This window comes from Dermacentor albipictus, chromosome 9 (assembly GCF_038994185.2).
Source record: "Dermacentor albipictus isolate Rhodes 1998 colony chromosome 9, USDA_Dalb.pri_finalv2, whole genome shotgun sequence".
NCBI classification, from domain to species: Eukaryota; Metazoa; Arthropoda; class Arachnida; order Ixodida; family Ixodidae; genus Dermacentor; species Dermacentor albipictus.
In genome coordinates this window covers 14320128-14336694 of record NC_091829.1, presented here as the reverse complement: position 1 = coordinate 14336694, position 16567 = coordinate 14320128, and the positions used below count along the sequence as shown (strand labels likewise).

Sequence of the window (16567 nt, the reverse complement as noted above, 5' to 3'; positions counted from 1 at the left end):
TAAAAATCTACTGATTTCTACTGATTTTTCGCAAAAAAATCTACTACTATTTTTTAATGTGTCGTGGCAACACTGCAGCCTTGGCAAGCGAACGCTCCGTGAAGCCGAGCCCTTTGCCAGTAATGGCCCAACATGTGGTCACTTGCGTCGAGATCACGGAGCAAGAATCGTGATTTGTGGAGACATTTGGTTCCCAGTAGCTATGCCAGTAACTTTCATTCGGTGCGCGCTTGTTCGGCTGCCCTGTCGTGGCTCTGCCTGCAGAGCGGGAACACTAAACTCAACCGCACACTTTGACGTGCAATCACATGGTGGGCCGAGAAGTTTGGCTTCAATGGCGTTGCGAGATGCGCTCTACTAACCTTTTTCTTCCTCCATGGATGGGATTGCCTTTGTTATTTTCCCGCGATGGTGCGTCGAAATAGCAATTTTCGTGTATTCTGTTTGCATCGTGTGCATTTCGCCTACGTTTCAGCGTTCTTCTAGAATATTTTGCTGATCCAGTTGGAACGGCGTTACTTAGGTTCGTTGCGAAACCCAAGCGTAGTCTGTTACGGAAAATCACACAGCCCACAAATGTTGTCACGCAGTTTTTGACCGGTGTACGTTTTTGTAAGCCTTGGGTCTGGTATGTACCATGCATATGAGAGCAGTCGAAAGGTGCTTGAGTCAGTTTTTCGCCACGCTCATTTCCGTCCTTCGCCAATGCATTATGTTCTTTGCTACGAAACACGCGCTGTTACGAGGAAGCTTTAGCTCAGGCGCAACTCCGACGCAGCCTATTCAAGTACATGTAAAACGCAAAAACGTTTTTGTTGACCGATTTTAATGAAATTTGTTGCTTTTAAAAGAGAAGGTAAATTCTAGTGACTGGGGGAGCGGAACTTCAATTTAGGGCCTGAATTTTGTTAAACATTTTCATATATTCGAAAGTTTGAAAATGAAATTTGAAAATGAAATGAAGTTTGAAAATGAAAATGAAATCACAACTCTGAAAGTTGTGATTCAGACGACCTGCAGATAAAACCCATAAAATAAGTCATACACGATATAGCCCCCATTCTAGTTCATATCTATAGTACCGCTATTGCTGAAGGCATCTTCCCATCAAAAATGAAGGTTGCTAAAGTCATTCCAATATATAAGAAGGCTGACAGGCTCAATATTCAAAATTATCGCCCCATATCAATTTTACCGCACTTTTCCAAGGGACTTGAAAAAATAATATTGATCCAGTTAACATTTTTTTGTGAAAAATATCGTGTTGTCACGAAAGCTCAGTACGGCTTTCAAAAAAACAAATCAACACAGTTAGCACTACTGCACCAGAAAGACCATATACTGCAAAATTTTGAAAGGAAGCAACTGACAATAGGTATATTTATAGACTTTACTCAGGCATTCGATCATATTAACCATAACCTATTAATAACAAAGCTTGATACGTATGGTATCAGGGGCCTCCCACTGCAGTTAATTAAGTCATATTTAGAAAAAAGACGGCAATATGTGCACTTAAATAACTTTAAGTCGTTTTCTGGAGAAATAAAAACAGGAGTCCCCCAAGGAAGCATTCTTGGTCCGCTACTTTTTAACTTGTATATAAACGATATCGTTCTCATTTATCCCAAGGCAAAATTTATCATATATGCAGACGACACTAGTGTGTTTATTTCATCGGCATCTTATACTAGTTTAATAAACAGCGCAAATCAGTTTCTCCACAACATATCCTCATGGTCTATAGAAAATTATCTAAAATTAAATTCAAATAAGACAAAAGCCGTAATCTTTCATGCGAAAGGCACAAAAATTCCACGAAGCCACACTTTAGAGATGAACAAAGGGAGCATAGAAATAGTAAATGAAATTAAAGTATTAGGTACATACATCTCTAGTACGCTAAACTGGGATCGACAAGTAGATTCTGTAGTACAAAAGCTTAGCCGTATAACAGGAATGCAGAACAAGAACAGATATCGCCTACCAACATCCGTAAAAATATTAATTTACCACTCACTATTTGCATCACACATTAATTATACACACCTTGTGTGGGGCACAACAACTGAAACTAACCTCAGGAAAATGCACTTACTACAGAAAAAGATCGTACGTATCATTGCAAATGTGCCATATAACAGTCACAGTGAACACCTCTTTAAACAATACAACATACCTACAATCTACTCTCTATACAACCGCTCTCTCCTTCGTATATGGCACTCAAACTCAAACTCTGAAAACAGCGTATTTAATGAAATTGCTTGTCTGCAAAGGAATACAGCTACCTATATTACCCGTCACGGAGAATATTGGTCTATACCCCCTTCAAGAACCAACTACGGTTTGCAAATGACCAAAAATAAATTACCCAGACTGCTTAATACATTACATGACGCTGGCATTGACATCATTAACATAACACGGTCAGAACTGTCGCTACTTATTAGAACCTTCTCCTAAATGATGAATCAAGCGTAATTTCTTTTTCACCTGTATTCACATGTGTCTTGCTAAATGTTTGTAATGAGATAATTTTTGCTCCTCCTTTTCTTTCTCCTAATTATTCCAATATTAATCGACCATCGTATCTTTTCACTTTTAATTATGCATCGTCAAGTGTACGCGATATTCACTTTTACTTACGTATTGGCAAGTGTATGTAATGTTGTGGTGCGTAATATCTGAATTACTTTTATCTGTCCTTATCCCATTTCATTGTTACTTTCTTGTTTGTTCTGTTATAGAAAATTCTCTTGAATTGATTGATGATTGTAATTATTATTTATATGCATTGTTCTTTGTGTACGGCTGATTGCGCTACTCACTGCCACCATGTAACACGGGGGCTAAGGGCACCTCAAGCTGCCTCACTGCAGCTTTTATCTTAGCCCCCGTCATTGTATTTAGCAATGGAAACAAATAAAGAAAGAAAAAAAAAAGAAAATAGAAGCACGAAGTTTACAAATTAATAGCTCTGCATCAAGAAAAGATATCGTGGTTCCGTAAACGTCATCCAGTAGATCATTGAAAGCGGACAAATTTGACATGTCATTATACAACTTACGCGAATTTGTTACATTGTTTACAAGGGTTCCGCAAAAGCTGTATTTCCATATTACTGACATTTTTTTAGATTAATGTGCAACATATCAATTTTGTCCGCTTTACATGTACTATTAGATGCAATTCACATAAATGTGATATAATTTTTCATTGCTGAGTTACAGAATTTTAAGCTTGATAGTTTCGTTCTCCAAAAATTTTCGATTTTTGCCAATTTTAATAAGAAATTGAGGACCTACATGAATAATTCGAAACGAATAGTCACTAGATTTTAAGTTTTTTTTTAAGTGCAACAAACTTCGTCAAGTTTGGTGGAGGGGTTGCCTAGAAAAACGAATCCTCCTTTTACATTAGATAGGAGCACCCGAGCTGAAGCTTCCTCTTAAATTACGACAACCTTAAGCCTGGGATACATGGAGCGGAAAACAGGCGTCCAGGCGGCGAAATATCTTAACTCCACGGTAGTCAACAAATGCAGAGCACGTGCATAATGTTACGACGTGGGAAGCTCAACTTGAACTTATTATGCTTTTAATGAGTAATAAGGAAGTAATTAAATTACATAAGCAGCGATCTCTTGTACACTGACGTACTACGTATTAGTTTCTCGTGATTCAACCTTAATCAAAATACACTCCACCATTCGAGGCGCAGTTTAAACGCTGTCGCGCAGTGTTGCAGCAATGCATGCAGCGTTGTATTAAACCAATGTATCACCACTTGAATGAAGTGATCAATCGTCTCTGGCTGGAGCCAGCGTTTTGGCTTGAGGACATGGCGAAAACAAGTACCCCTGTGAAAACGTTGGTAGACACCTTGTGTGACTGCTGTTCACTTCAAGCCTCCATTTTCCTGTGGTCCTGTTTCTTGTTTCGACCATTTGAGATATGACTTGGAACCTAGATGAAGAAACTCATCACGAATGAGAGAGTAGTGTGACCTTTATAAACTTTGTGACAAGTAATTATACCTATGTTAACACTGCATGTGCACATCTTGTACATCACCGACAGCTACTGCACCTGCGAATATTTCTCAGTCAGAGGATGGACTATACGCTATTGTGGACTGTACGTCAGTGGTAAATTCTGCATTGTCTTTCAATACTGAAAAGTTAGAAAACCTCATGACACCGTGGGAGCTGTGGGATGATTCCAGATCTAATTTGGACTGCTTAATTAGAGCAGATGATTTGAATCTTAATTGAGAATAAAACTTTCCATAGCAGTCCGTCCTTCAAATTACATGCAACATAGCCACCATGCCAGCTCCACGCTTCTGCTGCCCCTGTTCTCCACCACTATAACGCGTGCACAAATGGGAGCAAGCTGTAGTACGGTTGCCATGTGCCTCTGCAGGTGGCATTTGGCAAGGAGTGTAGTCAGCTGGGCTAGGGAGTGCTAGGGAGTGGTGGGGGTGAGCAGAGAAGTGAGCTACGCGCCCGGCATCCGCATTTCATGATTTGCCCCCACGTTGAATGCGTTGCATGGTGGTGGAGTCTGCGCTCCTGTCTGTCTTACTCCATGCTCATGACTTACACAGGCCATTCTCCCCCAAGGCATTATCCTTTTTATTTGAACAGGAACGAAAATTCAACATCGTTCAATAGTGAATTCTCAAATAGAATACAAATTGAATATCCAAAACTGTTTGATTTGTATTTGAAATTGCAGAATATTGGCACAGCCCTAATAATTATTTCATTCACTGCAGCACTTAGTATGTTGAATAGGGTGTAAAGTACATCACTCAGTGCTAAATTAATTTTTTTTTTTTCTGCTTTAGACTTGCATATTTTGGCAAGGTGGCAAGTTACACTAATTCACTATCTGTTCTGAGAAACCGAAATATAGAAAATTTTGCCAAATCCTGCCAACCTACTTGGCATAGTTCTGCACAAGCTTGGTCCCTGTAGCTTTTCCTTCATCACCACAGAAAGTAGTCCATGAGTATAGCGAGCAGGGGTGCATTTTTGTAGATTGTAGAGTTCTGCCATAATGTTTAATTCGCAGTTTTGTCAGCTCATTGGTTGACAGTGCGGCTATGCCCCCTGTCATTGTCTCAAGAGGTGGTGGAATTTGACAGTGTTCAGAGTAGCATACCTGGTCACTTCAGAAGTGGCTGTGTATTAGATACAGCAGAACTAGTCTAATATTTTCCAGACAAGACTGAAGTAAAAGAGAATGTGTGATTATGCAAGTTATACAAAGTGTATGGACAACACTGTATTGCTTATAATCATGACAAACCAAACTAGCCTGCTTGCATGCCCCTATCAAAAAAAAGAAAATGCAGTTGCTGGGAAAATCTATCGCATGAACATGCTGAATGTGCTGTTACTCTGGTAACATGAAAGTTTCGGTGAGCGAGTTGGTGCCAGTGCGCGTGGTTACCGTCTACTTTTCTCCTGTGTGTGTGGGTTTTTTTTTTTCCTTTTTGTGGCACCATACAAAGAAATGTTGGATGCTGTTACTATCGTGGGGGTCGGCTTCAGTTATGTAACTGAGAAAAGGTATTCATGAAAAATGCATTATCGAGAGTGCAGCTGTTTGCGTTGCTGTTCCGGCCATAGAAGATCGTTTCAGTGTGGCTGGACAGATATCTGTAAGAAGGTCATGGCCCTATTTAGAGCAGTGCATAAAGTTTGGATATTTTCAGACCTGCACACCTTGACAACTCGAAAAATACTAGTTAGTGCAAAAAAATGCTAGAATTAAGGGACAAGTACTACATAAAAAAAAACTTGCTACTCAAGATTGTGACTGCCTGTTTTTGAAATCGTAGGCTTGTTATGTAAAGACACTGTGAACAGGCTGTAGAATTATCTGCGCGCAGACAAGCAGAAGTGTTCATAAGGTCTATGAAATGTTCACGTAATGCCAGCCAAAATTTCTGTTTCCTTTACATACTTGAAGTGGATATACCTGAAGTGGATCACAATACTGCGGGTTTGTTGAAATATATTTAAGTGGGTCAGAAAAATCTTGATCCGAAAAATCTGTCAGCGACTGAATTTATAATCTTTTGAGGTCACTTTTCCCAAACTGGACACAAATTAAAGTCGTAATAATATTAGTGTTATTAGGGAAATCGTGAACAAGCTGTGAAAATTGGGCATGTCGCAATAAAATCTGAAATGTTGGTAGATACGTAGTTGGTTCACGTTCAACATTGTACGCACAGTGCAGAAGACAATAGAGTAGCATGCATTGTGGAATGCACAGGTGTATTGAACTGCACTTTATTGAACTTTGAAGCTGGAAATAAGTATTCCTCATGAGTTTGATGTTAACATGCATCAGTTGTAGCTTATCTTGCTAAAAAAGAAGATTAAGGACCTCACAGTTACGAATGGACAGCTATGTGTGATTGTTAAATTTGTGGGTATATATCTTTTTTCCCATCCCAACAGAATCTAGTGTGTCCAACCTTGTATACGTTGAGCAGTGCTTAACTGACATTCTTTTTTCTTTATTCAATACTGCAAACCTTGTACAGGTCCAAGCAGGGTGGGTCAAATGACAACAAAACAATAAACAATAATAACAAAGTTAAAAAAAAAAAAACATCAAAGTGTGGCGAAAGGCAATAAGGAATCATTCCAGTCCGTTACCGTGCGAGGGAAAAATGAAAACTTGAATAAATCTGTTCGCGCAAAATACGGTGTCAGGGAATTAGGATGATGGTGGCGTGTATGCCTTGACGTTGAAAGCGACAGATATGGAGAAGGGTTAATAGCTAGATAGTTATTCCAAAGCAAGAAAAGAAATTGCAAACGTAAATTTTTTCTTCGTTGTTCAAGACATTGTATACCGTTAATCTGCATTAATTCAGAGGGTGAGTCATACGGGGAAAATTTAGAGTAAATAAACCTTACAGCTTTTCTCTGTACCTTTTCTAGGCGGGTGATATTGTGTTTATTAAATGGGTCCCAGACAATGCATGCATATTCAAGTTTAGGTCTAATTAGTGAATTGTAAGCAAGTAATTTTACGCTAGGGGGAGAACTTCTTAGCTTATGTCTTAAAAAGTACAGTTTACGGAATGCGGAAGAACAGATGTTATCTATATGTAAATTCCATGATAAAGTATTAGTTAGTGTGACACCCAAATACTTATATTTAGTCTCTTCCAGCAAAGGTGACGAACCAAGTCTGTAGTTAAAAGAAAGAGGAGCTTTTTTGCGAGAGAAGCGAAGAAGAACATTCATGCAAAGTGTGCAGGGTAGCTTATTATTTATCCACTTTTGATGTCCGAGTCTTTCTGTACTGTTCAAGCTGTTGCTCACTCACAGTAAAATAGATGTAGTAGCATATTTCTAGCTAGGCTGATGGTCCTGTGTCCTCGGCAATAGTGGATTAGTCAAATTATTCAACTTGGTTGTCACATTTGTTTGAGCTCTGCTGTCAACGCAGTGACTAGTGATATTGTGTAACTTATTATGACAGAAATCCTAACAAAACAGGTTCACTGAAAGATGGAATCTTGAAGTGAGCCATGGTGAATGTCTCCAGCTGAGCTAATGTTTTGACAAAGGAACCTGTCAAAACTTACGTCATGCACAAGTTCAATTAGTTGAGTAATGGTAGAAAGTCCCTCTCGAAAGCCATGCTGGAAAGGTGTTGGAATCTGGTTATCTTCTAGATAGGTTGTTATGTGCTTTAAGATGATGTGCTCAAGTAGCTTGCATATTGTGCTGGTTAGTAAGATTGGTCTGAAGTTTGTGAAATCTGATTTGCGTATTGGGGTTATTTTAGCTGTTTTCCATTCTTTAGGAAGGGTGCAGCATGACAGGGATTTGTTAAAGAGTATTACTAAAAAGTTCGCAATCCACTTGGCATATCTGCGCAGGAATTTGTTAGAAATGTTATCAGGCCCCGGTACTCTTTTAGTGTCTAAATTTAGTAGTAGGTTTAAGACTACAGCTTCGATCACAGTAAGGGGCCCTAGTTGCTTGCCAGTGCAGGGGCTATTGCGAGGTGCATTTCCATCGTCTGTAGTGAAAATGGAACAAAAGTAGTTATTCAGTATGGTTGCAGTATTTCGATTTTCCTCCGAGGACCGATTACTTTCATTATGTACTTTAGGACTTAAGGAGCGCCAGAACTTTTTGGGAATTTGTTAGCGTATTTGAAAAATAGAAAGTTTTAGCTATTTTTACATTTTAAATCGTTAATGGCTATTGTTAATTTTTCGGCTGTTCCTTCTGATGGGTGGCGTTGAGTTTTTTTCAGTTGTCGGACCTTCCGTTTGGCATGAATTACAGTTTGAGTAATCCAAGGATTATTCTTTCGCGTTATTTTAGTCTTGGTAGGAACGAAATTAGTAATGCAATACGATAGAATATTTTTAAACCTACGCCATGGAATTTCCATATCGGTATTAGTGTCATCTGAGAGTTGACGGAACAATGATAGCTCTTCAGATAATGTGTCAAGTATGCTAGCGTCATCAGCTCGGCTGTAGTCAGGATATGTTATTGTTGATCAGGAAGACGGTGCAGTTTAATGAAACGGGACAGCACACATTATTAGTTTGTGGTCAGGCAGGCCTTCTAGCATTTCTATGTTTGCGTCATGATAAGGGAAATGATTGCTCAGGAACACTAAATCTAAAACGTTAGAGCTAGTTTTTTGTATGCGGGTAGGTTGTTACGATATGCGCGAGGTTGAAAAAAAGCATCATATTGAAAACAACTTCTGCGCAAGGTGAATGATGTTGCAGTGTACTCCAGTCGATGTCATATGTCGACAGTTCACATAGTAAATTTGGGCAAGAAGAGTAAGAGGGATAGGCGGCCTTGATTTTTTATAGGTTACAACGCGAAGCTGGACAACTGAACTATTCGTTTTAATTAAAATGTAGAATGAGGAAACGGGGAATGGGATTGGTGGAAATGACAACTCACCACAGGAGGCAACCAAACCCACATCATCCATATAATTCACACAATGCAACATTATACCATTGAGCTACCGTGCCGGCCATTCTCTTCATTTTCCTTGTTAGTGCATGTGTACTTAATCTAGTCCTGGGAAAAAGAAAGGTTTGTATATCTTTAGGCTCCAGATACATCATTGAAATATAAAGATGTGTACCTGTCGTGGTGTCAGAGTGTCCTTGACAGTGCGCTGCTAAGCTTAAGGGTGCGGGATCAAATCCCAGCCGCCATGGCCACAACTTGATGGGGGCGAAATGCAAGAATGCCCGTGTACTGTGCTTTGGGTGCATGTTAAGAACCCAAGGTAATCAAAATTCATTCGGAGTTGCCCAGTATGGTGTGCCTCATAATCATACTGTGGTTATGGCAAAAAGAACCCAAGATTTTCACTGCTTAAAGACGCGTCATTTCTTTCGTACTATGCGACCGTTGAGCAAATAAAATGTGCTCTGCTAGAACCAGATGAAACACACAAACACTTTGAATATCATGATTAACAATTTATGTACATGAAGATTTATATACATAATGAGCACTCAAACAATAGCATAACTTCATTCATTACCTAAAGCTCATTTAGATTAGATGCAGTCTCCTTCTGTATTCTGCTGCTAGAATTTGACAGCAGAATTTCAATAGTGCCTTTCAGTTCCATCATTTCCTGCATATATTTTGCTTCTTGGTGCGTCACCTTCTGCAAAATTTTAAGCCTACGACATGTCGCTTTACATGTTGTGACCTCTGGGTAATACACTTCAACCATCAAAGTGGCAACGTCTAACATGATCCTAGAGAAGCGAGGGTCGCTGACATTCTTCGTTACGAACAGCATGAGTTCGTCCAGGTCCTTCCCCGACCTGCCTGCAAGGGCAGACTTCAGGGCTCGCCTTCGAATCAGCTCCTGCATCACGGCGACGGCGATCTGCGGCTCCCTCGTGAACTTGGCGTCCCGCAAGGCTTGGGTGAGCGCTTTCGAGACTTGGAATTTTCTCAGGAACGTGTTGTACTTGGCCATTTTCTGCACCGTTCGCTCGGGAACCACGGCATCACCTTCGCGAGGCACAAAGCCAGGGTCGCTGTGAGTCTCCTGGAAGGATGACGATCGCTTGCGCTTCGCGGGTGCCACTTCTTTGACGTTTTCGCTCTTCCGCCTCTGTACGGATATGAGTCCCGACGTCATGCCGACAACGAGGACTTTGTCCTGCGGCGAGATGTCCAGGGAGAGTATCGGAGAAGGGTAGTCGAGCGTGTGGACCACCTGGTACGTGGCGACGTCGAACACCTTGACGTGTCGATCGAGCGAGCCGGACAGCAAGCGCTGTCCATTGCTGGCGAGCTTCAGGCACGTGACGGTCTTGTGGTGCTGCGTCACTTGGGCCAGTATTCGACCGGCCACCACGTCCCACACCCTTATGTGCGGTCCCCCCGCCGTGAGAAAGATGCCCCCCGTAGGAAACATGAGCACCGACTCGACGGGGGAGCCGTGGTTTACGGTAACGACGGGGTCGGCAGTCCTCAGGTCGAACACCTTGGCGGTGTGGTCGTACGAACCGGAGAGCACTATGTCCGGGTTGGCTTTGCACACGGAACCGGAGCGCACGTAGTCATCGTGCGCGTCGAGGGACAGCAGCCTGGTCTGGCCCGGAATGTCCCACAAGGCGACGGTAGAGTCATCCGAAAAACTGAGCAGCTGTGTGCCGCCGCGGGTGAAAGCGACGCGCTGCGTGGGACCCTTGTGGCCCGTGAACTGCCGCAGCAGAGACCTCGTCTTGACGTCGAAGATCTTCACGGCGCCGTCCTCGCCACCGGCGGCGATGAGGCTGCCGTCAGCGCGAAATATGCCGCCGCAAGCCGCCTTCGAGAACTTGGAGAACTGGCATGTGATCTCGCGGCTGACGGGGTTGAACACGCGCACCCTCGACGAACATGTGATAGCGAAGGCATGCGGCTCCTGGAGCGAAATGTCAACGTTGTTGACGGATCCGATGTCCTTGATGGTCACCGGCAGGGAAAGTCGCTTCCAGTACACATTGTCTTCAGTTGCTTTAACGCCCGCACGTGGATAGGAATGTATTTGTACGCCTCTGAAGTCCGCCATCGTTAGGCATGGAATGACGCGATGCCTATGCCAGTGCGCCTTTTCTGAAATTTAGGAGGTTAAGATCCGCATGGATAGATGGATGGATGGTAGGAGCATCCCCTTTGAAACGGGGTGATGGCAGTTGCCACCATGCTCAGCTTTTTATTTTGTCTTTTATTTTTATTTACCTGTGCTGTGTGTTATTAAAGTTCTCGATTTTCTTTTACTCACAAGCTTTTATGAGTACTATGCACTAAACTGTTTGTGGTGCACATATGATCTTATATGTGCCCCCCAAGTAGGATATGTATCCTTCTTGGTGCCCCCCTACGTAATACCTTTATGGCGATGTAGGTACTCTGTAAATAAATAAATAAATAAATAAATAAATAAATAAATATGTCGCCGATTTACTTTGGCTTAACGTTATGCCCACCCGGCCGTGCTTAATTGTCAAGCCATTTGCTTCTCTGTGGATGATTTCAAGTATGCTTTTGAGGGTAGTATATAGCTACTCGAAATAGCATTTTGTGAATTTTGTAGTACCTTTTCATGCCACAAATTAGGCGCGTTACTCTTCCGGACAACAGCTTCTATAACTGAAAAGTTTACGTGGTTTCCACCTAACGAGCTGTCTCACGTGAAATTATCCACATATCGCTGCTGCATGTCGTTGTCTTCAATAAATTGAAATTTTCAGAGTACAGAAGGCAAAAACACGGTCGTGAGCTTAATTGTTGATCACAGTCAGTAGTGCATATTTACAAGGCAAGCACGACAAGCATGCATGAAGCGCATGCCTGCAAGCACCCGCCGAAGTGCCATCCGACACTCGAGTTACTTCTCTTGGTGTACTTCGCTTTTGCATCACATTGCTTAGCTTCGAGATGAGTTCTTGAAGATCGGGAACAATTATGTCGCGGAATCGCGCCGTGCACCAGCTAGCGTTCATATTTCCGGCAAGGATTCAATACAACATTTGTTCTCAAAAATAAAAATATAGGGCATCGACCTCAACATGACGTTCACACACGTCAGACGTGCGTCATACTTATCTCTGAGGTATTCTTTATTTCAGCAGAGCATGTGTTTCCATATATAAAGCTCTCTGCCGTTGTCGCGGTGCGAAAAAAGAAAGTTAGCACCAGCATCAACGAGATGCTGGTGCCCACTTTCCGGCCATTGGAGCAGCCTTGGGCAAAGCAGAACCGCATATGAAACTTCTTCCTGTTACGAGACACCGGCACACTTCTGTGCGAAACGTTTCACCGGAAAAAACGCCACACAACACACGGCACAAACAACATGACCACAGTAGCTATACCTACAAAGCAGCACCATCGAAACGAATGCAGAAGTGAAAGTAGAAGCGAAATCAGAAGTTACGAAAGTCGCGATTGCAGCGCCACTAGTTTGCGTGACGACCACTTCGGTCTTCACGCAAACTAGTGGCGCACGGAGGAAGGAAACTAAGGAGAGGCCCTGACGTCACTCTTTGTGAAGCAAAAGTGAAGCTGGAAGTTGGCGTTGCTCATCGCAATGCTCCGCCTTTTGTGCCACCCTCCTCTCTTGTTTACATCTTTCGCGAAACCACGCCGCGCTGCGCGTGGTATCGCGCGCGGAGCGCGCGCGCTCGCGCAACATCCGGCAGAGCACGCTGCAGGTAACACAGCGCAACAAGACACGGTGTCTAACGCAAACCCGCCCACACAGCGCCTTTGCCACGGCACGAAACCTACCAGAGCAACACGTGTGAGCGCTCAAAAAATCAGAACAACGCCGCCATTGTGGCCCAAAAGGCGTGGCCATGCAGCAAAAAAATAAAAAGGCAGCAAAAAAATGAGAACCTATACGTCATTTCCGCCACACTTTTCTCCTAGCGCGCGGAGGGGGTAGGGCCTCTCCTTAGTTTCCTTCCTCCGTGTAGTGGCGTTACGACCGAACGCAGCCTAGAGTCACTGTGACTCTAACGCAGCCTGCCTTAGCAAGCGAACGCTCCATGAACGCAAGCCCTTTGCCAGTGATGGCCCAACACGTGATCACTTGCGTCAAGATCACGGAGCAAGAATCGCGGTTTGTGGAGACATTTGGTTCGCAGTAGCTATGCCAGTAGCTTTTATTTGGTGCGCGCTTGTTCGGCTGCCCTTTCGTGGCTCTACCTGCAGAGCGGTAACACTAAACTCAACCGCACACTTTGACGTGCGATCACATGGTGGACCTACAAGTTTGGCTTCAATCGCGTTGCAAGATGCATTCTACTAACTTTTTTCTTCCTCCATGGGTGGGATTGGCTTTGTTATTTTCCCGCCATGGTGCGTCGAAATAGCAATTTTCGTGTATTCTGTCTGCATCGTGTGCATTTCGCGAAGGTTCAAGCCACAGAGTTTCATATTAGTATTTATTTAGAAACTCTATGGTTCAAGCGTTCTTCGAGAATATTTTGCTGATCCAGTTGAAGCGGCGTTACTTAAGTTCGTTGCGAAACCCAAGCGTAGTCTGTTACGGAAAATCACACAGCCCACAAATGTTGCCAAGCAGTTTTTCACCGGTGTACGTTTTTGAGAGCCTTTGGATCTGGTGCTACGCATATGAGAGCAGTCGAAAGGTGCTTGCGTCAGTTTTTCGCCACGCTAATTTCCGTCCTTCGCCAATGCATTCATTATGTTCTTTGCTACGAAACACGCGCTGTTACGAGGAAGCTTTAGCTCAGGCCCAACTTCGACGCGGCCTATTCAAGTAAATGTAAAACGCAAAAACGTTTTTGTTGACTGATTTTAATGAAATTTGTCGCTTTTGAAAGAGAAAGTTAAATTCTAGTGACTGGGGGAGCGGAATTTCAATTTAGGGCCTGAATTTTCTTAAACAATTTCAAATATTCGAAAGTTTGAAAATGAAATAGAAGCACGAAGTTTACAAATTAATAGCTCTGCATCAAGAAAAGATATCGTGGTTCCGTAAACGTCATCCAGTAGATCATTGAATGCAGACAAATTTAATATGTCATCTTACATCTTACGCGAATTTGTTACGTTGCGTACAAGGGTTCCGCAAAAGCTGTATTTCCATATTACTGATTTTTTTTAAGATTAATATGTAACATATCAATTTTGTCCGCTTTACATGTACTACTAGATGCAATTCACATAACTGTGATATCATTTTTCATTGCTGAGTTACAGAATTTTAAGCTTGATAGTTTCGTTCTCCGAAAATTTTCGATTTTTGCGAATTTTTAATAAAAAATTGTGGACCTACATCAATAATTCGAAGCGAATAGTCACTATATTTTAAGTTTTTCTTTTAAGCGCAACAAACCTCGTCAAGTTTGGTGGAGCTGTTGCCTAGAAAAACGAATCCTCCTTTTACATTAGATAGGAGCAACCGAGCTAAAGCTTCCTCTTAAATTGCGACAACCTTAAGCTCGGGATACATGGAGCGGAAAACCGGCGTCCAGGCGGCGAAATATCTAAACTCCACGGTAGTCAACAAATGCTGAGCACGTGCATAATGTTACGACGTGGGAAGCTCAACTTGAACTTATTAGGCTTTTAATGATTGATTGAGTAAGTAATTAAATTACATAAGCAGCGATCTCTTGTACACTGACGTACTACGTATTAGTTTCTCGTGATTCAACCTTAATCAAAATACGATCCACCAATCGAAGCGCAGTTTAAACGCAGTCACGCAGTGTTGCAGCAATGGATGCAGCGTTGTAATAAACCAATGTATCACCACTTGAATGAAGTAATCAGTCGTCTCTGGCTGGAGCCAGCCTTTTGGCTTGAAAACATGTCGAAAACAAGTACCCTTGTGAAAACGTTGGTACACCCCTTGTTCGACTGCTGTTCACTTCAAGCCTCCATTTTCCTGTGGTCTTGTTTCTTGTTTCGACCATTTGAGATATTACTTGGAACCCAGATGAAGAAACTCATCACTAATGAGACAGTAGTGTGACCTTTATAAACTTTGCGACAAGTAATTGTACCTATGTTAACACTGCATGCATGTGCACATCTTGTACATCACCGACAGCTACTGCACCTGCGAATATTTCTCAGTCAGAGGATGGACTATACGCTATTGTGGACTGTACGTCAGTGGTAAATTCTGCATTGTCTTTCAATACTGAAAAGTTAGAAAACCTCATGACACCATGGGAGCTGTGGTATGATCCCCGATCTAATTTGGATTGCTTAATTAGAGCAGATGATTTGAATCTTAATTGAGAATAAAGCTTTCCATGGCAGTCCGTCCTTCACATTACATGCAACAGATTCTCGTGGAGTGACGAATAGTGGTCAAACCACGGATGTCACTGGTGAAGTCCTGACGGGAGGAGTTGTTTTCACCAGGCCCTGACGAAGACAATCAAGTCTCGTTGTCGAAACATTGGCTTCAGAGACATACCTTGTTCGGCTCCTGTTATTACACTAAAGTCGCCATTTTTGTGTGAGCCTGTCTTAAGTTGTTTAAATGCTCGTTGAGCAACAAAAATGTGTGCAAGTCATTATGACTGTATTGCGCGACGAAGAGTGCGAGTTAATTCTTTCGGGACAATAAGATGCACCCCAAAAGAGTGTAAACTTTTCTTCGGGTGTAAGTCTGCATAAAACTATTTTTTTTTGTCCTAGCATGGATGTAATCTGCAGAAGTGAACATAAGAAAAAAAAAGAGCTTTTAGTTTTGGAAATAACCAAGCTTTTAAGAACGCGATCATGGAGAAAACGTAACATATGTTAGAGTATGTTATTAAGTGTGGTCTATAAGACAGTGTGTGGATTACATAACCCACACACACACACAAAAAGCTTCATGACGAAAAGCGCAACACCTACTTTGGAAGCGCTATGTGAGATGAAACAAATAGTACGGATATATATATATGTGTGTGTGTGTGTGTGTGTGTGTGTGTGTGTGCGTGTTTTCATGGCACAATATTCACTCAACGCCTGAAGGAATGGTTGTTAGGCAGGCCGTACTATTTGTTTTATCTCACATAGCGCTTCCAAAGTAGATGTTGCGCTTTTCGTCATGAAGCTTTTCTTTTTCTTGACTGTTATCCTTAAGCCAGGAAACACATTGACCCATTTGCCCATCTATACCGCCAATGTCGATTACACTTAAGCACCTAAAACTACTATTACCTGCCATTCAATAACATTGCTTATGATTTTTGGTCATCGTAACTTTTCATATTTTGTTTCACCTTTCCGTTCCAAATGTTAGGGGAATTTTGACGGTTTGTCGGTTGGGGGGGGGGGGAGGCGGAGACATTGCATAAAGTGACGTAAACAGAAGACCTAATATCACGCGACATTAGGTACAGTCAGTGACCAAAGTTTGTGGACCATGGGCACAACAAAAGGGTTGAATATCTGTGCTCGGAGTGCATGGTGTGAAACTGGAAATGTAACGTGATGCTTTATATCATATGGCACCAGTTCGTTTCTAGCTCTGGACATTAATTATCAGAT

At 42.2% G+C, this 16567-nt stretch overlaps 1 pseudogene; it reads right to left on the bottom strand.

Moving 5' to 3' along the window:
* Positions 1-9495: 9495 nt before the first annotated feature.
* LOC135903627 (U3 small nucleolar RNA-associated protein 15 homolog pseudogene) lies at positions 9496-11149 on the bottom strand (annotated as a pseudogene).
* Between the last annotated feature and the right edge of the window lie 5418 nt (positions 11150-16567).